Source organism: Crocodylus siamensis, chromosome 7 (assembly GCF_052110815.1).
Source record: "Crocodylus siamensis isolate JL-2025a chromosome 7, ASM5211081v1, whole genome shotgun sequence".
NCBI classification, from domain to species: Eukaryota; Metazoa; Chordata; order Crocodylia; family Crocodylidae; genus Crocodylus; species Crocodylus siamensis.
This window is the reverse complement of record NC_143401.1, coordinates 68,171,000-68,176,594: the sequence shown is the minus strand read 5'-3', so window position 1 is coordinate 68,176,594 and position 5,595 is coordinate 68,171,000. Positions and strand designations below refer to the sequence as shown.

General features: G+C 50.0%; 1 pseudogene; it reads right to left on the bottom strand.

Annotated features, from left to right (window-relative positions):
* Positions 1-1,523: 1,523 nt before the first annotated feature.
* LOC149859942 (peroxisomal 2,4-dienoyl-CoA reductase [(3E)-enoyl-CoA-producing] pseudogene) lies at positions 1,524-2,418 on the bottom strand (annotated as a pseudogene).
* Between the last annotated feature and the right edge of the window lie 3,177 nt (positions 2,419-5,595).

Sequence of the window (5,595 nt, the reverse complement as noted above, 5' to 3'; positions counted from 1 at the left end):
TTTCACAGGAAAACCAAAAGGCAGCTAGTGCAGCTTACACTGCACAGATACCATGTTTTTAGTAAAATGCATCACTTTTACCACCTACTGAAGTAACACAAAATTCTAGGTTAAACTCAAGGTATATTTCACTGTAAATCATGATCCAATAAGCCAGCCTGAAAGTAGCAAGGCATGGGTCATAGAAGTCAGGTTCCCAGCCAAAAGAAATGATAGCAATTTCCTGGTAAAGACAAGGTATTTTAAAAAGTATTTCTGGTAACTGCTGTAATAACATAATCTAACCACACTTTTACAAGATTTTGAGAAAACAGAGAAGCCAGAGAAAACTGAAGATGTTAAGCAGTAATTCTATTAAAATGAGTTTTGCTAAACAGTTGTACTATCAGAAAGCAAGGCTAAGTTTAAGGGAAATCAAGTTATTTCTATTCTTGCTTCAAATATCTCAACTTATCTATTCTTGTAAAACCATCTCTACATAGAAAAGTTGGCCTACTTAATTACACCAGTGTGTAGAAAATACTATATCCTTTCCCTAGTGTGAACATGACAGGGATATAAAAGTGCTATCTGTCAGCAGAGAGGTAGCTAGCTGTGTTTCCCTGAAGCCAGAGAGTCTTAGAAAGAAGGGCTGGAAGGGAACTTTGGAGGTCATCTACTCCAACCGTGTGCTCAAAGTATGATCACCCCATACAAGTCAGAGAATAAAATTGGGGAGCAAGCCTGGGCTTAGATAGTTAGGAATATATTGGTCCCTGCTTTCCTTAGTCCAGCTAGGTAACCTCAATGGCTGACAGACAGCCATGGCTACCCTCTGCTGCCAAGCCCTACAATCATAGAGATGTCCCCAGACCTTAGTAATTTGTTAAGATCACATACATCAGTTAGCTGTTCATAGTTTCATAGTTACTAGGGTCAGAAGGGACCTGAGTAGATCATCTAGTCCAACCCCCTGCCATGGCAGGAAGGAGTACTGGGGGTCAAACGACCCCAGCAAGGTGTTCATCTAGTCTCCTCTTAAAAACCCCCAGGGTAGGAGCCTGCACCACTTCTCTTGGAAGTTGGTTCCAGATCCTAGCCGCCCTGACCGTGAAGTAGCGCCTCCTGATATCTAGCCTAAATCTACCCTCCGCCAGCTTGTGACCGTTATTCCTGTCACTCCTGGCAGTGCTTGGGGGAACAGGGACTCCCCCAATGCCTGCTGATCCCCCCGACTAGTTTATAACAGGCCACTAGATCCCCCCTCAGCCTTCTCTTTTGGAGACTGAACAGGTTCAGGTCCCTCAGCCTCTCCTCATAGGGCCTGCCCTGCTGTCCCCTGATCATGCGAGTGGCCCTCCTCTGGACCCTCTCCATGCTGTCCACATCCCTCTTGAAGTGCGGCGCCCACAACTGGACGCAGTACTCCAGCTGCGGCCTGACCAGCGCCACATAGAGGGGGAGGATCACCTCCTTGGACCTGCTTGAGATGCATCTGTGGATGCATGACAAGGTACAGTTGGCCTTCCTGACTGCCTCCCCACACTGCCGGCCCATGTTCATCTTGGAGTCAATGATGACTCCAAGATCCTTTTCCTCCTTGTGCTGAGAAGAGGGGAGTCCCCCAACCTGTAGGTATGGTGCCAGTTCTTTCTTCCCAGGTGCATCACTTTGCACTTGTCTGTGTTGAATCCCATCCTATTCTTGTCCACGTGCCCTTGCAACCTGTCTAGGTCCGATTGTAGTCTGTTGCTTCCTTCTAGTGTGCCCACATCCCGCCACATCTTAGTGTCATCAGCAAATTTGAACAGGGTGCTTTTCACCCTCTCGTCCAAGTCACTGATAGAGATGTTGAACAGTGCAGGCCCGAGGACCAAGCCCTGTGGAACCCCACTGCCCACGTCCTTCCAGGTTGAGAAGGACCCATCCACTACCACCCTCTGGGTGCTGCCCGCCAGCCAGTTGGCGACCCATCATTTATCCTTGTTAGCTTCCATGGCCTGAAGATCCAAGAGTGCATAGAAGTCATTTGCAAAGATCAGCCAGCTCCCTCTGTCCACCACCATGGTTGCTTCAGTCATATACAATAATCAGGGGCTCACCAAGGGCTTATTACCAAAATTCCTCAGTGCCTCACATAGGGGTTGGGCTATTAACACAGATGTTGTTGGGCTCCCACTCCACTTCCAGGTGCTTGGTCAATTCATTACATCTACAGCTGCTTTGGCAGTCCTGGCATGCACCTGAAGAGCCTGCCCCTTGTATCTCATGGTCATTGTGATGTTAATAACCCCACCATCATCCAGCAAGCAATTCTCATACAGAACTTTGAAGACACTAAAAATTCTAAGGGTGTCTATATCAATCACCATCTTATAGGCACTGAAGGACAGTTGCTGGACACAAATTTCCTGCAGCATTGTTAATGAGGATGTCAATTCACTCACACTTTCAGTCAGTCAGAAGACAGGGTAGATAGGTACCTTTACAGAGTAACTAAACAAGATATATAGAATCATAGAAAGTTAGGGTTGAAAGAGACCTCAGGAGGTCATCTGGTCCAAACAGGACTGGGCACACAGATTACCACAGAGTAAAAGGGGCAAGTTTAACTGCATTCAGCTGTTCTGAGGTAGCTCTGTGGATACACATTTTATTTACCACATGGTATAGCTGAAAGTTAATGTGTGACAGTTTACCACTTAATGAAAGAGGGCTAAGGGTAAGGCATTGACAATTACCACAAAACATACATAGCAATTTCTCATCCTCCTTTACCTTGGAGTAACTTATTTGTGTGCCTGTCCCGTTATAAGTATTGTAACTATTGTGGCATTAAAATCACCACACATAACTCACCAAGATGTTTATACTGTAACAGTATAACATTTTTGCAGGCCTAACAGCTTGATACCCTGTGTGGAACCTTAAGTCATGGACATGCCAATGGGTTTATGTAAATATATATATATATAATGCTTAGAATGCCTGACACAACCCCCCAGAATTGATATAGATTTTGCTCCCATGTCAACCAAAGTAAGCTCATTGGGTGCCTCCAGACAAGCACACGTGTGCCTCTTGCTGCATTTTAAAGCATTTTGAGATGCCGCAAGAGGCATGCTGGAAACAAAAAGAACATTCCCTGCACTGCATATTTGCAGCGTGGGCTCAAAATTTGATACCTGGAAATCCAGGTATAAAAAAAACCACCCCCCAGAAAAAAAGTGGGGCAGATCATGGTCCAGGCCCTGAAATAACTGGAGGGTAGGGTCCTCCAAAAAGACACTTTGGTAGCCAGCGAAAGCATCTCTATGGCTTCTCCTTGCCCTGGTGCTGCAGCATACTGCCTGCCCATACAGCAATGCAGGCTGCACTGACCTGGACCTGGGCTCCGTTCCAGGTAAGTGGGGGGGGGAGGGGCTGTGTGGATGCGAGGAACCACACGAGAGGGCTGCTCAGGAGCGGTGGGTCCCTCACCTGTCCCCTGCAGGGCCCATGCCCCCCATAGGGCACCCTCTCCCCCTCATAGCCCACAACCCCTCTGCAGCAGCAGCGGCCGTCGCGATGCTCGGGGTCCTCCTGGCACAGTCCCCTGCAGTGTGGGGCAGCATGGCTTGGCCCCGGCTGCCTGGCACCCTACGCTTCGTGTGCCACATTGTGTGGGCTCAGCCTGGCTTGGCATGGGGCTGTGAGCCTTTGGGCAGCTATGGGCTGCTTGGGCAGTCACCCAGGGCCCAGCACTGCTTGAAGGAACCATCTGTCACGCCAGGCTGGGTCCTGCCTCCACAGAACTGGCCTGGCCTGATGGTCCACAGGACCCATCGAGGTAGGACCTGGCCCAGCGTGATAGGCAGTCCCTGAGAGCAGGGTGACAGCCCAAGTGGCCTGGAGCTGCCTGCACCAACCCAGGCCAGACCCATGCTATGTGGCACAGGCAGTGCCAGGTGCTAGGTGACCAGGGTCAAGCCATGCTGCCCTGTGCCATGGGGGGCTGTGCCAGGAGGGCCCCAGTGGCTGCTGCTGCTGCAGAGGGGCTGTGGGCCCTGCAGCGGGGCATGTGGGCCTGCAGGGGGGGGTGTATGTGTGCTGTGCAGGGGGCCATTTGCCCTGTGGGGGGAGCTGTGGGCCCTGCAGGGGGGGTTGTGACTGCAGGAGTTGTAGGCCCTGTGAGGGGGGCAGTTCGTGTCCTGTGCAGGGGGGGCTGGACCCTGTGGGGGGGCAGGGGGCCCATCCCTCCTGAGCAGCCCTCTCCATACAGCCCCCCCACACACCCACAGTGCCCCCACAATCCACCCACAACACTCACATCCCCAAGGCACCCCAACAAATCACACACCCACATATCCAGCCACAAACTCCAAACCCCAAATCTTACCCCCACAAATCCTACACCCACCCACAAACTCCCCCAACTCCCTCCTCCATATTGCTTTACACTTGTAAGTATATCAAGAAAACATTGCCCAACTGATCTCTTTCTACATAGTGGCATTTCATTTTAATAGCAGAAGAACACAATTTTGGGTATTTTAATGAGAGAATTTGGGTTTCTTATCAGAGTATTTGCAGTTCTTAAACAGGGAACACCAGGATCTCTGGTGGTGAGAAAAGTGGCAAGATCTGTGCATAGGAGCCTGTCCAGGGCCAGCACTAGGGATCCAGCTGGAGGGTGGGATGAGGTGGCTGACCTCTTGGCCATTTGGGGACAAGAAAACACGCTTTGACAGTTCAAAGTGGGCCACCACAAGGAGCACATCTTTTGGGTGATAGCTGCCCAGATAGCAGAGCAAGGGCTCCCCCATCCAGGTCTGGCAGGGGCGCAGCCTTAAGGCTACAGGTCCAAGGGGGCAGATGCTGTTGCAGGCCACAGCCAGGCAGTAGCCCCCACTGCCAGGTTAGGGCTGCTTCAGCAGTCCAGCTGGTGCAAGGGGTACTGTCCCCAGATACCAAGTGGCCAGGCCTCAAAAGCTCCTGAGGGCAAGTAGCCCTGAGTTGCTCGCTAGGGCACATTTTTATATTGCTGGGGCCAGCATGGGGCAGGCTTTTATACTGCTAGGGCCAGCACAGCTGCTGGCCCCAGCCTCTAGCACCCCCTGGCTGCAGATCCAGGAGAAGCTGGACAGGGTCATTTTGCCCCAAGTGACAACTTGCCCCACACCAAAGTACACATCCAGGCACATGCGCTGAGGCAAAAATCCCTGGAACAAATTTGTGCCATTCCTATTTATGCTGTTGCAAGTGTGCATGTGCCCATTGATTTCAGTAATGTTGTAGTGATCTGAGAACAGAACTTGGCCCTTCATCTTTTAATTAATACTGCTTTCTCTCTTGATAGGTTTGTTTATGTAAGTATGTGCTGTTGGGAATTTAACTTCCCCTGGTGACATTTAGCTACTAGTAATGGTCAAACAGGATTCTTAAGGATTAATATTGTTATGCTTCTATGTAGGAAACAATTTCCTGCAGCATGGAACATGAACCAAACCTGATGCTTACAAATGTTTGATAGTAGATCTACCCTTGCAAGCCTGGCCAGTGGAGATGTAACCATTAAAACAAACTTTTGTCAGCATAAGCTGTCTCCAATAGCAGGGTTTAAATAAGTTTCCTCAG